At 47.1% G+C, this 19,219-nt stretch overlaps 1 protein-coding gene across 8 annotated transcripts in view; it reads left to right on the forward strand.

Moving 5' to 3' along the window:
* Positions 1-10: 10 nt before the first annotated feature.
* The window catches only part of RUSC2 (RUN and SH3 domain containing 2), a 59,017-nt gene continuing 39,808 nt past the window's right edge, over positions 11-19,219 (forward strand). The window contains exons 1-2 of one of the 8 annotated variants that reach the window (XM_038123363.1): positions 11-163; positions 7,350-7,524. The gene's annotated coding sequence lies outside the window, so the exon portion shown is untranslated. Of the gene's footprint in view, positions 164-2,515; positions 3,051-6,671; positions 7,525-7,547; positions 9,054-19,219 lie in introns of those variants that run through there. The other 7 variants (XM_038123364.1, XM_038123367.1, XM_038123368.1 and 4 more) reach the window with 7 other exon arrangements.

A 19,219-nucleotide genomic window follows, 5' to 3' on the forward strand; every position in this document is an offset into this window, starting at 1 on the left:
AAGCACACAAATTCCCGAAATTTTCCATCCTGGCTGGGATGTTTTAAGAGGAAACTTAGAGGAAACGTCAGACATCCTTAGGCGGAGGACCCGGTGGGGGCGGGCAGCGTCGAGAGCCCGCCCCGCGGAGCGGCTGTAAACAGCGGAGCGATGCGGGCGATCGGTAAGGGACGGTGGCAGGGCGGGCGGGACAGCGCGGGGACAGTGCGGGGATTGTGCGGGAATAGTGCGGGGAGGAGCGGGGTCGCTGCTTCTCGTGTGCGCGGTGCTGCGCTTGGCTCCCCGGGGGAGGTCAAACCGTGTGTCATCGTCTGTGCCGTGTCTGAAAATTATAATTTCGTCTTTTGTGAAGTTCTGGTGTTTCATAGATGTGTCAAAAAATAATCCCTGAAATAGATTTTGGATTTTGTTTTCGCCCTCTCCCTTTTTTCCTCATTATTCCATAATATAAATATTCGCAGTTTGAACATTGTTTTGCTGTTGTGCCTATACTTGCCACCCTGCTGGACTACAGTTTGGGGGTCAAGAATGATAATGCTCTGATGGTGTTGAGGCACTAGGTCAGGAAGCCCAGAGGAGCTGTAGGTGCCCCATCCTTGGGAGTGCTCAAGGCCAGGTTGGGGCTCTGAACAGCCTGGTCTGGTGCAGGGTGTCCCTGCCCATGGCGGGGGGAAGGAACAAGGTGGTCTTTAAGATCCCTTCCAATGCAAACAATTCTGTGATTCTTTGATAACCAGCGATTACATGTTTCCCTGTCTTTCACTGCAACAGAAGAGAGCTTAGAACATCTCTCTCTCCTGAACCCACACAGGGTGACAGTGAGCAATCTCTGTCCCTAATACCATGGGGCAGCAGGTGCGTTTGGCCAGAGGCACCTCAAGGGTGTTTTCCATGGCTAACTGCATCACCTGCATTCCAGGCTGGCTGGTAGCTCTCACTCTGCCCGTGTGCATCCACACAACTCTCTCCCACTGACGTGTAGCCTGGAAGTCCTTACTCGTGAGCAGCTCTTAGGAAATGGGAGTGCAGAGGAGCACTGCATGCTTGCCCTGGGCTCCCCAGTTGGACACTCAGCAAAGTCTGTTGTATGAATGAATGGAGACATCTCAGTAATGACCCATGATAATTACCAGCTGGAACAAAAACAGGAGCATAAAGGCCCTCTTGGATATCTGTGGGCACATGCACGGTATCCTCTAACCCCATGAGACCTCTGATAAAATTTTTCCTAAATCCAGGTATTCCAGTTAGAAAGGTTCCTGTCCTAAGGGCTGATTTTTCTCTCTCTATAATTTTCAACCTAAATATGTTCACTGCATTTATTCTCTTGTTGTCATGCCAGCTTTATACTTTTGCTTCAGCAGTTTTGTTTGTCTCCTGTGATATATTTAGACAGCAATCCTATCCGCTCTCTGCCTACATTTGCCTAGGCTAAACAAGCCAGGCTCTTAAGTTTCTTCTTGTTTGATGGGTTTTTTGTTTCCCTCGGGCCCTTTCTGCACCTGTTCATTTGAGTTTATAATTTTTAAATGTGGGTGACGAGAATTTTTTTTGCATGATGCTTCTTTTATCCGTGCCTGTACAATAGCTCTGGTATTTCACTGCCTCGCCTAGGACTGTGTTTGCTTTTCTTACAGCCTCATCATCTCTGTGTTCTTTAACACAGTTTTAGTGGTTCTTTTTCCTAATTTTATTATGAATATTCACAACTGTTAGCTAAATTAGGTTAGCTGCATAAATACCTCTCCTCTTGTGCCTAACAACATGGGGAGGAGCTGAAGTCATCAGAGAATAAGTCTGCACATGCTGATGCTTTAAACTGGTGCCTTGTCCTCAGGGCCAAGCTTTTTCCATGAGGGCTGGCAAGGACATTCTGCTACATCTGCTAATATGTTGGCTGATGTAAACATGCTGGAGCGAGGGAGCTGCCATTTCTCCCAACAGTAAGCATGGGGCTGAGATCCCAGCCACAGCTCCCAGACAGCCCTGTCCCTGTGATAAAGGTCTGTGTTGCTGCGGGGCTGGATGTGATGAAGGGCTCAGAAGAAGAGCGCAGAGCCCTGCAGCCTGGGCTTGACCTCTGAGTGCTTTTGGCCGTATCTGCAGCACAGCTACTCTTCAGTTTTTCCAAAGCTAGTCTTCTGCTGCCCTGCTTCTTATAATGCATTTAGAAGTAGAGCTTGTTTTTTCTCTTCCTGGTGCTGTAGGGAAGCCACCTCTCTCCCATCACTCCCAGATTGAAGGAAAGAGATTTCCATACCCCTGTCTCTTTCCCCAGCCTGCCTCTCCTCTCCAGCTGGGTGGAGCTGACTGTGCGGAGCTGTCAGCTCCTGCTTTTCCACCCAGTGCTGAGCCCTCTGCTAGACTTTTCGGCTATAAATGGATCTCAGCTTTTCCAACCCCCACTCTCAACACCAGGAGATGTTGTGGGATATCGGAGCTGGGCCAGGCTTCCTCTGAATTAGGAAAACATATGACCCAACTGCTTGCTTTTTGTAGGTTCTCTGTGAGCATCGTGCCTGGCTGTGGGAGCTGTGTGTGTCCTGGTGAGGGCTGTGCTGCTGAATTCCTTGTGTGCACTGTGACAGCAGCTGTTCTCAGACGTGAGTGCCAGGCCTGCAGGTGCCATCACCAGCCCCACACGTCACCCCACAAACAAAGCACCGTCTGATCTGAGCAGTGTATCTCCAGGGAAGTCCGATGTTTTTGTTACTGGCTGCATCCTGCCTCCACATCCAAATCAGGCACTTCATAGAAGAGGCCTGGCTTTTGTGCATAATGAGCAATCCTGTTTGCCTCCCTTAACTTTGGGATTTATGGCAGGGATCCTGAGATCTTTTAAGCTTTAGAGCATTCTGGCTCCTCGGAGTGGCAGGGAGCTTTAATATTTCCTCGTTCACCAGGGAGCTGGGGCCTGAAGAATGCACACCAAGGTGACTCAGGGAGTCAGTAGCTGCCCTGGATTTTAAACTGAAGGCTTTTGTGTCATCAAGTGCTAGCCTCCATCAGCCCTGCGGGCATCCAGGCCATTCATTCCATGAAGAGAACAGGTCTGTATTTAGAAAACTAATTTGTACTCTCATGTTGAAAAATTGCAGTCTGAAAGTCTCCTAGTTAGTGTGCTTTGTAGAAGCTGCTGGGCAAGGTTCCAGTCTGGTGACCTTTTGCTGGCAGCAGTGGGTTTGCATCGTTTCGTCTTAGACAGGAACACCTAGAGCAGCTGCTTCAGAGGCTTCCTTACCTCCTGGCAGTTATCCCTCAAAAACCTTCAGGGTGTGGATAAGGGATCGTAGAATATTCAGAAGGTGCAAGCCTGGTTTGTGGCTGTGCAGCAGTCTCTCTGCAGTTCTGCTTCTGTTTCAGTTTTTGCTGTGGCAGCAGATGCTGTCTGACACATTTTCCTGCACAGGCTGCCTGGTATCCTGCATTTTCCTTACTCAGTGTCTTCGTTGTGTTGCCTTTTGGATGGATCAATGCATCTGTTGACAGGGCAGTGTTCAATGGACACTGTCCAGCAATCGTTTGTTTGGTTTTTTTTTAATGTGAGTGGGAGAATGTAATGTCCCAAACCATGAGATTGCATAGGGCTTATGGTTTATTAAAATCTAATTTCTGTGTCCCTTCTGGGAGTGTGAGCAGTATTTTGAACAAAACAGATGAGGGATAGATGAAGTGCTCCTTCACCCTTTTCACTCAATTCCTGGGCTTTGAGCTCTGGGAATATATGAAATGAAGTTACTGTATGTAGTTGTAGCTGCCTGATGCTCTTTCCTGTGGTAACCTCTGCTGCAGCTGGGCCAGGTGTCAGAACCTGCTGGTTTGCCAATTCATCTTGGAGTGCTTCAGGGTAAACTTGGTTGTGAGGAGTTTTTCTGCTTGTAGTGTCCCTCCCAGATGTACAGGGAGGCTGGCTACCCCTAGTTCTTTTTTTCCTTATGTAATCTGCCTTCCACTGAATACTTAAATTCCCAGCTCCTCACCAAAGCCCTGGACTCATAGCAGGGTGTTTAATGAGGTTTGCTGGCTATAGGTCTTTATGAATTTATGAAAAGCTACTCACTTTTCATAAATTTAGAAATGTTTGTTAAACCTTATCAAAAATACAACAGAAGACTGAATAGAGAAAATATTACAGCACCAGGAGCAAAGGATTTTTCCCACCATGGGCTCACCCACACAATGGAGGTTTCGTCTTTTAACCCTTTTGCCCCTCATAAAATTCTGTCCATCGACTTCTTCTTTGCAGTCCAGTGGTGGAGTTTACTTCCTCAAATCCTGATTGGAGGTCAGATGTCACCTTAGTGACAAGTCAACCCTCCGACCCTCTCAAATGTCCCAAACCCCAGCTATCCCTTGATAACAACTCTAGGGGGTAAAACATAACTATAAATCTGTAAAAGTTTTCTTAACCTCTATACATGATATTTGTCTGTTAATTGTGAGAGTCAGTCATTGCATTACTCATCTATCACACTCAGTCTCCTCATTTTTGTTTGTGTTTGCCTGGACTGGAAATTATGGTTTCCACAATTCACATCTCTTGTGCCTGGGGTGAGTGTTTGGTGAGCATATTCGTAGTCCTTAAGCATTGATGTGGACTCTGCACTTCCACCTGAGTCCTCTGTGGAGCCGTGGATGAGCCACCCAACACTGCAGGCTCTTTCAGGGATCCTTGGCAGAATGATGATGGTGCTGAATCATATTTTCAATTAAAGCTTTATTTTCTTAACAGGTTCCTGGTAGCCCGGAAATGTAGAATGGTTTGGGTTGGAAGGGACCTAAAAGGTTTTGTAGCATTCCTGGTCACTGTGCTTGGAGCACTCCTTGTCAAATGCTGTGCTTTGCAGGTCATCACAGCTCTGGTACCTGCAGTGCCTGGTCCCAGGGGTGCCTCTGCATCACATCTAGCTGTGGTTTACAAAACATAGTAAAGACTATAATTTTCTAGTGATTCTAAGTTGGTCAGGGTGGTTGGTTTGAGAACTTCTTGAGGAATTACAGCAGCACCTTGCAGAACCATTAGCTTGGTGAAACAGCAAATGGGAGATCATGCTGATAAATGCCGCATGTAATGGTGATCTGGAAACAGTTTCTCCCTGCCCACAACAAGCTGTTTGGAGTCACTGTGGATTGTTATCTGAGCACATCAGCTAAATGTTCAGCTGTAGCCAAAAAACACTGGAAACAAAATTTGCTGATATATATTCTTGTATACTAGATACACATGTGCCTGCATCTGGGTATCACATACCAGCTGGTCACCCTCATTCAGAAAGAGTAATGTAGACCTGGAAATCATAGAGAAAAGTGGAATGGGGATGATTAAGGGACTAGGATAGCTTCTGTAGGAAGAGAGATTAAACAAGCAAAAGGAGATGATACTGGGAAAGCAAAAACGTCTGTAATATAGGATTCAGCAGGGAGAAGTTGAGTAAAGACTGACCTTAATAAACTTTGCTATTTCTCACAGCACAGAGGAAGTGCATCCAGAAAAATAATTTATTACACAGGAGGCTGAGGAAGTCCTTTTTCAACACAGTTGATTTGTAGAACATGTTGCTACGAGATGGCATGAGGACTGAAAATACACACAGATTCCTAAAGGAACCAGACACCTCAATGGCAGAGATGTGTTTCAGTGTCTCTGAAACGTGATGGTCAGTGTGTGACCTCCAGCTCTAGGAGTTCCTGATTGTTGCAGGCTGGAAAAATGTGTCCTTAGGGGAGATCACTCTGATTGCACTCAGTGAAATCTTTGTGATTTTTATGTGCCAGTGCCACATTGTTAGGGATAGGGCAGTAGACCCGAAGAATTTGTGGTGTAACCCTCTCAGGTGGTTCTGGTAACCAGAGCGTGCTGGAACAGTGGGGTGAAAATGAACCGATTTGGTTTTGAGTACCTCTGCTCTCACAGCTCTCCTGTGGGAGTCATGCACAGCTCACCACAGATTTTCTTATCACTTTTATTAGTAAATCTGGATGGAGTTTCAAGAGAAGGGGACCAATGCAGGCACGGCCCATTGGCTGGCTGGGTGTGCCTGGCGCTGCTGTGGTTGTTGCAGGGTGTGCCCGCCCAGTGAGCACTGCCCTACCAGGCAGGTGACATGCTTGGCAACAGATGTCCAGTCCTATCTTTTTTCCCTCTTGGCTTATGATTAAGGTATGGTTTGTGCCCTGATGGAGCAAAGTCTGGGTTCTTAAGAGCCTCTTATGGAGCACAGTCTGGATTCTTAGAGCTTCTTATTCACATAACTGTGGGTGGTGTTGTTATCCATCCAAATGTCTTGTCCTACGGAAAGGGGAAAGAACAGGCTATTGCAAATTCTAGTGTGAATTCCTTTATACTTTCCAAGTCTTATGTTGCAATTTCCTTCGCAGTCTAAATAGCAAAATGTCTCCAGTCTCTCTCCACAGAGAACTGTGAAAGTTTGGAACTGTAAATCCTTGAAAAGTCTCATTTTTGAAGCATTAACAGAAGTTCTCATTTTTGAAGCATTAACAGAAGCCACCCTTACTTGCTGCTCATCCTGTTGAAAACTTACCAAATCAATGTTTCTGGCATTTTGGTTTGTTTGGTTTGTTTTTTGGTGGTTTTGTTTTGGTTTTGGTTTGGTTTGGTTTGGTTTGGTTTGGTTTGGTTTGGTTTGGTTTGGTTTAGTTTGGTTTTTTTGGTGAAAGCTGGCTGAGGCTGGAGCAAAAGCAAAAAGCAGTAATGGACATACTATCTTTTATCTGCCATTCAGTTTGCTGCAAGCGGATTCTTCACTGGTTAAGCCTGATCATCATATCACAGTGAGATTTTGGGAACACTGGACTCAGAATCCAGTCATAATTTTACTTCTGCCTTGTTCCTTGAACTCATAAACATTAGAATGTTTGTGCCTCTTTCAGCGGGAAGGATAGAGTTTTAAAGCCAGTTCTCTGTTCCCTAGAAGAAAAAAAGTCTCCTGGCAGCCCCGAGCTGTTTTTAAACGAGACAAATGCCCATGGTGCCTGTCTGCCAGAGCCTTCAGCCCCTACACCGAGTCCCCTTTTAGCACACTGCTCCATGCAGCTATATCTGGCTCCAGTTCTTTGTTCAGGGAACGTGACCTCATTGTTGTTTTGGTATTTCCAGTGATTCAGCCTGGTCTGGGGCAGGGAGGAGTCATTCCTGGTGCAGGCTGACAGGGTGTTTGTGCGTTTCTGGAATTCCAGAGCAGTGCAGCCTCAGCCCTTCCGTTGCTTTGACAGCTCGGCTGGGGCTGGGCTGGTGCACTGCATTCCTGCCTGGCAAATGGCCTGGGCGCAGTTGGTAGAGGGATTGATGCTCCTGCTTTTGGGGGTAATGGGGATCCCTGTCTTTGCAGGGTACCTGCTGTGGTGAGGGTGAAGAAAGCTGCAAGCAGTAGCTTGTATGTTGAGGGAAGCCACAAGGAATCTCTGCTGTATGGGTGGGAAGAGAGTCCCACAGAATGCTCATTCCTGTTCACGGGCTCCAGCATCCCATGACGAAGTTAACTTTGCAGCATCCACAGCAGCTTGGTAAGTGTTATAATCCTTGTTTTTCAAAGGGGGAAACTGAGGCACTGAGCAGGGAAGTGGTCTTGAGGTTTTACACTGCTGAGCTGGAGATTCCCCACATCCTTATAGACCATGGTTGCTTGAGAACTACAGGAACTCCTGTTCTTCATTGCCAGCTTCACTCAGAGGTCACTGGTGTGAGCTGTATGCCTGCCTGGCACAGGGCTTATAGGCAGTGCCTGCTGGGGTATGAAATGTCCTGAAACAGCTCCTTCCCAGCCTCTCCCTAAGATCTTCCAAGGCTTGTTAAATGGGCAGTGCATGAAGCCTGCAAATATCTCCTCTGCTGCTGATTCTAGTTGAAGGCACAGCGGAGCAAAAGACCCTGAACCCTTTGACACCTTGCATCTTAACCATGAGACGAGCTCAGTTGGTTAGAGCATGGTGCTTGTAATGCAAGGTTGCGGGTTTGACCCCTGAACGGGACATTCACTTAAGGGTTGGACTTGATGGTCCTTGTGGGTCCTTTCCAATTCAGAATAGTCTGTGATGCCAACCTAGTCCCTGTTCCCCATGTTCCATATTTGCTGATCCAGCTGCAGTAGAGCTTATAAATTACCCTGAGATGGCAGGGAAAGAAGAATCTTGGCAGGAGATAGCAAAGACATTGAAATGGGGAGAGGCAGGTAAGTGTCAAAGATGTGGAGACCTGGAGCCTGGGGAGAAGGCCTGGACAACAGGAGTGGGTCCGAGCAGGTGAATGGAGCAGTGCTCCAATCAGCCTTTCTCCTGGCGTGGTGGGCTGCTGTGGCAGTCTACACCAGAGAAGGCATGGGGCTGGGGATGTGCCAGCTGGGGTGCAGGATGGGAAGTTGGAACGATTTGCATTACTGCTAGCACATACTGCATGTGGACCCTAGGATCTGATGGAGAATGTGGAATTGGGGAGGTCTCCCCTTGCGAGTGGTCACTTCACTCCATGCTTCCCCTGGCAGGCAGTTGCCCTCCCTCCCGCTCCCATCCAGGCAGGCAGGCAGTGGATCCATCCCACACAACCCTGCCACACTCTCCCCGCTTTCTGCGCCTGCTGTAAATGGCTCTCTGTAACACGAGCTGCATTTCTGCCATAGCCCTCTCCTGTGCGCATCTGTATTTACACTGAGGCTTTCATTAGCAATCTGGCCCTCGCCCTCGCTCCTCTCTCCTGCCCACATGCTCTCTGAGTGAGACCCTGGCACCGCTGTGCCTGACGGCGGGCAGGTGGCTGGCAGCAGCAGGAATTCCTCAGCCAGCTCCTGTCTGGAAGAAGTGCCTTGTCATCTTGCTTGTTGCCCGCCATCCTGCATCCACAGGGGAGCAGCCGGCGGAGACTCCCCGCAGCACAGCTCGCTGATCCCTGAGCCGGCACGGGGACAAGCTGGTTTTGCTTTGGATTATCGCTGGCTCTGCATGCTGTGTTCCTCCTGTGGCTCTCATGCCAGTGCTCCTAACACTCGGCTTCCAGCTGCGATGAGCTGAGCCCACATCCTGGGGTGGTTGTATCTGGCAAGGTAGGAGCTGATCCCTTCCGTTTGTTCTGCTAAAAGTAATGTGACCATTAATGACCAAATAATGTGACCAGTCCTGCCCCTGCCTTTACAGCATGTATCAATTAGTGGGTTTATTTTGCATTGTTCTGTAGCTCTGATAGACAGCCAGTATGCTGCTCAGGCTGTAGCCTCTCTTGCAGGGAAAGGAGATGTGTATATAGTTGTTTTGTTGTTTTTTTTTTTACCTACATACTGAAAAAAATCAAACTTTTCTGCTTCAAGATGGAGCCTTCTTTTCTCTGTCTTGTCTGTTCTCATGCAGCATCCTGTGCATGTTCTTCAGGTCATGTCACCTGCTTCTCTAGGACATGTGAAAGTAGAGAGCAGTCTGATGTGTCTTGGGAGAAAGGGGGCGGGAGGAGAAACTCACTGAAGACAAAAATCAAGGAAGTTCAATAGGCTCGAGAATGGCTTTAGAGAAGTTATTTTTAAACCAGAAAATCAGACAGAGGAAGAGCCTCTTTTCCTTGCATAGTCACAAAAGGGTGGTTTGCTTTTGATTTTTTTTTTCCTTTAGTGCTTCAGGGCACGCTGTTTTTATATGGAAAGGCCTGAAGCTGCTGCTGTCCCTAGGGATAAAAGGCAGTAAGTCTTGTTAGCCTGGTGCCTCCTTTCCAGTGAACCTTGCTGACATTTAGGGCACCTGCCCCCACCACTGCACACCTTTGCTTTTCCCACATCGGGCAAAGATGTGATGACCAAGAAACCAAATCCCTGCTGGATTTCCCTGCAGCAGCCAAAGAGAGATAAAATAAGAAGTCATCAGCATTTTCTGTGTTTAGGCACAACTGTTCCCTTTTTAGTCCCCAGCAGCTGGGATGTGCACTCAGCCATCCATCTTCCCCGAGCCTAATGTACCTGGGCTTCCCTCCCATATGGACAAGTGTCTGTCTCCTCAGCAGGACGGACAGGGATACCAGGCCTCCTGCAGGTGATGGCTCACTTCTGAGGACTACCCCAAACAGCAAACCATGTTTTAGGGCCCCGCTATATCCCTGTGAGGAGGATAAAGGGGTGCTCTAGCTTATCCTGCGATGCTGCCAGTGGGTGTATAAATAGTGCCCACAGTGTACTATTTTGGTGACAAGCTCTTCCCAGGATTCATCCAAAGAGTTATGTGAGCAAGTGTTAAAAATAACACCAAGCCCTGCCCAAGTGCTGGCGTCATTTCAGCCAAAGTGTTGGGAATCTTCCATAGAGAGCAGCATTGGACCCTTGGTGGGGGGCAGCAGGAGGGGGTTCAGAACAGCTTCCCGTATTTTCATCCTCTTGCTGTCCTGCTGACCACAAAGGACTGTGACCCCCAGCTTCAGCAGATCTACTGGTCTCCCAGAAGGTGTGAGACTTTCACTTCTAATTCAGTTATTTGCCACTGGGCTTTCCCTGTGTGTTCGGAGTATTATCACTGGGTCTAATGAGAGGTACGGGAAATTTAATCTAGCTTTAATCTAGCCTGCTGCCAGGTCCCTGCTGGTGGCCAGAGCTTGCTGCCTCATTAGAAAGTCTTGGGCTGTAGAATGGGATATGGAGGCATTCTGGTTCTGGGTTAGGTTTGTCCTGAGGACTGGTAGCTGAAGATCAGTTTAACTGTGTTGCATTATGGCTGTAGCTCTGGACATTCTTGGCATCCATATAAACATAAACATTATCCCAAATTTTTTCACTTTTCATGGTGTAGTTGGTGTCTATAACTGAGAGTTGGCCCACACAACAGAAATACGTGGGGAGCCACGCTTCTTGAGCTGTGCAGCCAGTGCAGGATGCACCATGCCAGTGTGGAACTGGAGCTGTGGTTTGTTCCCCTCAGGCTGAGTTTTGCTTGTTGTTGGTCAGGTTCCTTGCTGGTTATGCAGTTCAGCTACTATCAAGCTGCAGCAGCATCATGCTGTGTGCTGGAAAGCAGGAGACCTCACTGGAAGGCAGCAGACCTCCCTTAGTCTTTGTGCTCGGTGTGTGAAGCCCAGAGCTTGCAAAAGGCTTCTTGAGGGGTTCATGCTCAAAGAAGCCCTGTCTGAAGACGGAGCTAATGCCTCTTGCAGATGGATGATGTGGCTCCACTCTGGCCTGGTCTCATATGGAATGTAGAAGCCCCTGTGGGAGTAGAGCACCCATTGCCTAATTACACAGCTTAATACATGAAGCCTCACACACAGGAGGAGAGGTGAGATGTTCTCTGGATGCAAACACAGGGGCAAAGCTGGGGCTCACCTGTTTGCTCTGAGTTGACAGCAGCAGTATCAAGGACAGAGACACATCTCTTTCAGATGCTGGAATTCAGGATTATAGCATTTATCCCCCTTTGTAGCTCATTGCCTCACATTTCATGCCCAGATACATCAGTTCCAGTTTCTGGCTTTGTAGAGGAAGGGCTGGGTGGTTACAGCTGGACTTGATTATCTTGGAGATCTTTTCCAACCTCAATGATTCTGTGGTTCTGTATTCTTTGAGCAATTTCAGAAGGGCTGCATTTATTTTAAGGTGAAAGAGAAGGTTGCTATGAAAGCAGCAGGCATGTGAAAATTGCTGAAAAGGTTACAAGTGCTGTTGGACACTATGCTTCACCTCCTCTGATATGGGATTGCTAATTTTGGCAGATGTTCCCAGGGATGGAGAGCAGGTCCTGTTCAAACATCATGACCAAGCATTTTCCCTGGCTGTTGCATTGAGAGCTAGTGAGAGAGCAGAGCAGATGATTGGCTTCTGGCTTGTACTGTTGTATCTCCAGTGCTCCATCATTCTTGCCCTCTCACCTTTTGGCTGGTCTTCTCTTTTCCATGCTGTGTGTCGAGAGCCACAGGCTGGGTGTGTGCACAGGGTGGAGTGCTTTCTTAAGCACGTATTGAAAGCACGGACTTCAGAATTATCCGGACATGGAAGTACGTCATGGAGATGAAAAGCATGTTTCTGTTTCTCCAGGAACGTGCTCTGGGCAATCAGTCCTTCATCAGGGGCTTCCTGCTCCTCAGTTATTCTGTTCCTTCCTGCTGCTCTCCCATGTCCAGCCAACAAAGAGCTCTCTGAGTCACCATGGTGGCTGCTTATTACTAGGCCTCAGCCAAGGCTCTGTGTATCATCGTATATTACAGAGCTCCTGAGGGCTCTTTTAGGACTCTTTCCACCCTGGCATGCTCTTGTTCCTGTGACTGGAATGTGTCTTCTGTGTCTTGTCTTGTTTCTTGTCCTTAAGCACCTCTTTGCTGGATGTTTTTTGATAGTTTTCTATTGGCTCTTCTATCTAGAATAGCCTTCTAGACTATTCTCTGGTAGTCTCTGCGGTGCCAGAGCCACACACCAGGGATTCCAGGAGTTCCTGAGGTACTGAGATATTGTTGCCACATTTCTCCTCATGGAGAAAAGCAAGGCAAAGCTTTTCCCAGGAATATAGCTGGGACTCACATTCTCTGAAAAACAGAGTAAGAGAAACACAGTTCTTATCACTTGCTGTGCCTGTCTTGTGCCAAAGTAGAATGGAATGTGGAGATTGTTTACCCAAAGTGAGGATGTTTTCTTCCCTGGCCAATCAAGGCCAAGAGTGTGTCTGTGTCCAGACTGTCTGCGGGCTATCACACACAGTCAGCAAGAGTCAGCGAGAGTGCAGGCTGTGCAGTTGTGAGCATGTGAGTGCATGGCAGATTCAATTGTAGATTTACAGAATAAAGTACTTCATCAGCCTTCTGAAGATGGAGTCAGATGCCTCGTCATTTTTCTCTCCCCTCGTCCGGGGCCCGGGGTCGCCCATGATTTTTACAATAAGATGTCTCCATGGGGAACGTGTAGAGCGGTCTGCCCCAGCTCTTTCATCTGCCTCACAGGAGGCTGAGCCCTATTTCGGTCTGCCCGACACAATCCAAGCTTGGCACGTTTGTCAGCCATCTCCTGTGACCTGCTTTGCCTTTGTGGCCTGTTTCACCACTGCTGCCTCTGCCAGCTTTTATTTTCTATTTTAAAGAACAGGTCACGATTTCCTCCCCCACACAGATCCCCTTTATCCCTATAGCATTTCCTTCACTGTGGGTCCTTCTCCAACCTGAGTGAAATCATTGCCCACAGACAACAAATTTCCCATTTCTGGCTCTGTGTGCCTGTCTGTATATGGTATGGCTGCCTGTTGTTTGAACATGACTTTTGGAGGAGGTAGACCTTGCACAACTTGCACAGCAGCTGGGAGGTGTGAGTTAAGACTCTTTGTGTTAATTAAATGTACACCAATAAGCACATTCAGCCACAAGGTTGCTTAATCATGGGCTGACCTGACATGGAGACCTTGAATACAGCTGACTGATGATCCATGACAGCTTGCCCTGGTAGATGGGAGGATGTTAATAATAACCAGAGAGAAATTTAGAAGGGTTCTCAGCTGTGATCAAGGATCGTCTCCAAGAGGACTGAATTCTTGAGGAAAAGGTCTCTTTGCTGGATGAACAGGGATGAATCCACTGGTTGATAGCTCACACAGAGCATATTCTACGTAGGGAAAGGATACACCTGGAGTATGTTTTTAACAGCCAGGTGGATTACCAGCCAGATCAGCTGGCACAGGATGCTGTTCTACTCGCAGCTGCACCTGTGTGTTTGCTGTGTCTTTCCAGGAGCGTGTTTGTGTTTCTCCAGGTATTCTGTCTCACGGAATAAATTGCTCTCAGCTTTTAATCCTGCATTAGAGGCTTCCTGTTTCTGTGAGTCAAACAGAAGTCACAAGACAGTAAGACCTCCAAAAGCCATGTAATAATCACGTCTCCCTGAGCAGGCACAGTGGACCTGGGCTATGCCATTCCTTGGGTTTCTTTATTTAGTCTCTGGAAGCTCCCATTGATCAGGACATTACCTGCTACATCCTTCATTTTAGCAGTTCAATCTCTTCCTTCTATTGATATTTCCTGATGCTGTGAGTTGACCAAGACTGTAACATGGACATTTGTTTTGTAGTAAAGTTGGAAAAATATATTGTTCCCATTTTTTAACAGTAAGGGCCTGTGAAGATTAACAGGTGTGCATACCTCTAAATAAGTAAAGCAAAGAGCTTCTGAGATACACAAGACCATGGAAAATTTTAAGAAAACAAATTTACTTCCTGACTGTTATGCTTTTTTGGTGGAATAGTGAATGGTTAGTTTTATCTGTTATACCTGATGTCTAACCTCATTTCCCCTGTGTGGCTCTCAGGGATCCTCTTCTTGTTGTTGAGGATGTTAAGAGCAGCTTGCCCACTTGCTCTTGGCAGCAGCCTTTTACACAGTTTGGAGCTGCTTTAATGCACCCCCTGGTTTTCCCCTGAGAACTAACCTACTTGCTTTGCAGTTTACCCCTTTCTGTCCTTTTTTTCCATGTTGTCGTCAAGCTCTCTGCAGTTTGTCCATTTAGGATACGTCCATGAGCTGTGTGCCAGTGTGGGCAGAGGGGAAGGATGACTCCAAGTCTTGCACATGCAAGACATGCCTATTCATACAGCCCTACATATTGTTTGCCTGCTTCAAGGCGAAATGCCACTATTGCTCAAGCTCTGGCTGTGATCTGCAGTTACCACAGATCCCTTCTGAATGAGCAAGTGATGCGCAGTGATTAAAGGTGGGGATGTGCAGTCTGTGCTGTGTGAAGTGCTATGGTAGGGGCTATAATTTACGCCAATGTGCTGTTTGTGTATAGGCCTTATCCCTTCAGCTAACAGTAGACAGCAGAGGTGAAGAGTAAAAGACAACTGCTCCATCTGAGAGCCAGCAGGTTAATGTACAAGTGGTGGACAGGGTCTTGAGAAGTTTTCAGTGGTCCTGTTCCCTCTCCCCTTTGCAGCTTTTTTAGGTGCCTGCTGGGATGTGGGTGCTCAGGCGGCCAGGCAGTCAATTGTATAGCTCTGGAGCCCTGTGCCTGCCAATATTGTGCTGTTCTGTTGCTGCTGATAGGTGAGGATGGAATGAATCTTTCAATCACAGAGTGCTTTGCAACTGCCAAGACATTGCTCTATTTCCCACTAAAATAGCTGGGGCAGGTAACAGTGCAGAGCAGCACTGTGTGTCCAGTTTGGGTGGTAACTGGACAAACTTAGAGGGAAAATCAGTATAAACAACCATAACTGATATCATGTGTCTCTAATAAAGTGGTTTTGTACTGTCTGGGCTTCCTTGCAAAGTGGAGTGGGAATGTTTGAGAGCTGGGAAGTCTGTTGGGAACTTTCTGTTCTTTGCGGCGAGTTCATGGATGTCTCTGTTTGACTTTTGCTGTTGCTCAGGACGGGGATGGGAGGGAAGGAGTTTGGCACATGCAGAGTGATGTTAATGAGGGTTTTCTGTGTGAATCACATGGTCATAAAATGGTTTGGGTTGGAAGGGACCTTACAAAGATCACTTAGTTCCAACCTCCCTGCCCTGGGCAGGGAAATCCAGAACAGTTTTCATACTTACTGTTGCCTTGGAAAACTGAAATGTTTATGACTCAGTCTTTGAGCAAGAGGGCAGGAGGGTTTTTTCCATTCTTGGATGTGGCCTCTTGTGCATCCAACAGTGATGTTTTTTTCTCTTCTGCTTGCCCTTTCTCTGCTTCATCCCTTCCATTGCTGTTGCTGTGAGCTGAGCCTCGTGTGCAGTGCAGTCACCCTGACTTTGAGTCAGCCCAGCCATGCCCCTGGAGTGGGAAGGGAATGTCACTTTGCTGCACATCATGGGAACCATAAGCAGTCACTATCCTCGAGCAGTGCGTGCTGTGTACACAGTAAACCATTTCAGGGCTGCAGATTCAGCTCAGCCCTGCAGCTTTTCATCTGCTTTGTTGGAAGTACATAATTTTTATTTGAGGTCAGAATGCAGCAGTGCTGTGGGTGCCAAGTTCACCAGCCCCAGTGTATTATGTTATGTGGCAACTTAAGGCTTTCCTCATGGCAGTGGGGAACCATTAAGTTATTGTGAAACTAGTTATTTAGGTAAATGGTGCTTTGGGGGCAGCATTGAAAAGTAATTTTAATAGGAGTGAAGCCATTAACACCTTAATATCCACTGTTACCATGGCTGCTCAGAGTGATTCCAGGCAGTTGTTTGCCAGATTAAAAGGCTTTTTTTTTTTTATTTTTAATAATACCCTTTCTGCTTCTTTTGCCAAGGTTTTGACTGGCGAGGGTTTATATTCCCGGTAAATGTAGCATCAATATCTGTGTGAGTGTTTGAAGAAACAGCTTTGTTCTTAGAGCTGAGCTCCTACTTAAAACACCCTGAAGCCTCAGTCTAGATCAGTTATGTCCAGGCTTTGCTTTAATTCAAGATTTTCTGTGCAGCTGTATGAGCCTGGTTTATTAGATCAAAGCTGAGCCTTCAGACATGATCCAGGAGCTGCTCTGCTGTTTGTGTTCTGATTTCCCTATGTCTAGAAACATTCAGCTACTTTTTTGTGCTCTTGCTTGGGCAGTACTTAAGTATTAGGAGTAGAAGGTGCGCACTAAGAGTTGGTTTGTAGGGTCATTTCTCCCTTTCACACAGAATTCCAAGTGATTCACATTTCCCTGTTACCCCAGCCTCCTTTGGGGTGCAAACATACTGGAATCCTGAGCTGGAAAGGACTGGAAACAGGCAGCTGGTTGTGGGCAGGGTTTAGTTTTCCCAAAGAAGCCTCAGTAGTGTGGAGGTATGTGGAACTGAGCCCAGCCCTGTGCAGAGCCGTGCCAGCACTAGCCCTATCTGGGAGTTGTGACTTTTTATGGAGCTTGTGAGGGCCTCTGTTCCTGGGCAGTGAAGCATCAATTGCCAGCACTAGGAAGGATTTGACCTCAGTAGTGGAAGTTGGGAATTCAGATGGTGATTGGGATGGAGGAACCACCTTGCCCAGTATGATTTTTATAGAAGTGGTTGCAGATGGTCAGCAAAGAGTGGGAGCAAGACACAAAGTACTATATCCTGTCTATTTGTTCCGGGACGTTTGCTAGTATTTGGTTTGTTTAATAACCTGAAATGGATTTCTCAAGTGCTTGTCTTGCCTGCCTTTAATCCATGTGTAATTCTTCTATTCATAGTACCCTTTGAGAACTAAGAGGCAGTAAGCAGACTAGAGGAAGATAACAGGAATGTTGAAAGAGGAACTACTGCTCTGAAGGGAAGTTGTTAGTGGAGATCAGCCTCAAAATGGAAGCTGTGAATACATGAAATAATGCTCTGTGCTCCAAAGAAGTAAGACTTCAATGGTGATATTTCCTAAAGACACAAAGCTAAGGAAGCATCATCAGAGGCTGTTCAGTGTTACTCAGCAGGAAGAGCTGGGATTATTCCTTAAGGAACAGTACAGTGGGAACTGGATGGTTCAAAATTGCGTGGCTGTGTTCCTGAGAAATGAGCAACAAAAAAGTTCAGCTCTGTCTGGAAACTCACTGGGGGAAAGTGGCAGTGGAGGGAAAACTCAGGGTCTCAGAGTGATGTACAAGATAATTGTGAGCATCTAACATGATGCAGCCATGGAAAAGGTACATGTCATTCAATGTGACACATTGGACAAAGCATTTCTAGCAGACATGGGGAAATTTTAGTACATTAAGGCATGGGAGACCTTTCTTGGAAGACTGTGAGCATTTCCAGTCACTCTCTGAAGGCTATGTGCAGAATGGGTTGGGTCCAGAGAAGGAATATGGGTATGATCAAAGGAATGAAAAGCCTACCTAATGTGAAGTGATTAGAGAACTCAAATGATATGACTTTAAACACAGGCTGGATAAATGCTGACATTAAAGCTCATTTTTGGAACATGAGTGAATGGGGGTGAGCTGTGCATGGATAAAGATAAGCTGGAAGTTCAGAGAATGTTCGCAAATAACAGAGGACTGAGCTTGGGGAATTAATTCTGTTAGAAGACAGCAAGGAACAAGGAATGTCCAACATTTAAAAAAAAAACAGCAACAACTTTCTCCTTTGAAGCCATTTCCTCATTTGGAGGTGTGCCTCCTGCCTTGGGTTGCTAGCCCTGAAGAAATCAGTACTGCTGTTGTGGGCAGTGGGCAGGGCTCACTGGGGCACAGGGTCATCATGGTGGGATGGTGAATTCGGATGTTGAGAATGTGTCTTTGACCTGCAAAACCTCACAGACTCCTGTGCCTCTGTCCTCAGTTCCCCTTGGAAAGCAGTCTCAGTGTGGATCGCTTTGTGATCCCCCAGGGAAATGGGAGGGCTGAGGGCAAGCATTTCCGCTGTGCTAACATATGTTTTTATCAGTCTGCTTGGATTTTTGACCCCTCATTTAAAAGTTCCTGTATCTGTTCCCACTGAACAGAAAAGATGCCGAGGGTATGTCAATAACGATCAGCCTGCATTGATCTCTATATGTCAGAGAGATGTTGTTTGACCTTGAAGCACAGGACTTGAAGGAATGCAGAATTATTTTAGTTTTCCTTTATGGTGAAGGTTCGTCATCTGCTTTTGTTTTGGCTCCTGTTTTCTGGTTCCCCCTTGCTCCAGTTGAGCAGACCCATGCTCTTAGTTCAACTCTGACCAACATCCCTCTCTCTGGCATTTCCCAAACAGCCTGGATGGTGTTGGTGCTGGGTGGGGTTGCCATGTGATTTACATTTCTGCTACAAACAATGGGTAAGCAGGGTGGAAAGAACAAGCTGCATTCACCTTGCTCCTGAGTGGTCCAGCACATAGGAAAGAGTGAAGATGTCCCTGTGGCCATGCTACAAATGTGGCCAGAATGTGTATTCTAGGCATGTTCCTGCTGTTGCATGTGCAGATAGTGAGGCACAGGTTTTCTGCTGTGATGGAGAGCTTGCTGTTGCTTGTACCACCTTCTGTTTGCTCAAGCGGCATGGACACACTGAAGGTACTGAGGGATTGGTCAAAATGCCCTCCCTTTAGGAGGAGGTGGCAGACAGCTCCCTTTGCTGGGGTACAGCTGTAAGCTGGAGGCAGCAGCTGGGGCTGCCTGGCAGTTTCAAGGGTGGGCAGGTTGTGCTGCACACCTGATGGTGAGAGATGATTAAAGACCTGTCCTAGCATAGTGTCAAAGTTACAGCCCAGACAGCTGACTGAAATCTGGGACTGAGCTGTTTCCAGTTCATGCATCACTGGAGCAGCTTTGCAGCAAATAGGTGGGAGGCTGGGTCAGCTGGTGGGTGATTTTACTGCACAATTGTGGCAAAAATGGAATGGGTTCTTGTTGTACGT

Source organism: Motacilla alba, chromosome Z, assembly GCF_015832195.1.
Source record: "Motacilla alba alba isolate MOTALB_02 chromosome Z, Motacilla_alba_V1.0_pri, whole genome shotgun sequence".
Classification (NCBI taxonomy): domain Eukaryota; kingdom Metazoa; phylum Chordata; class Aves; order Passeriformes; family Motacillidae; genus Motacilla; species Motacilla alba.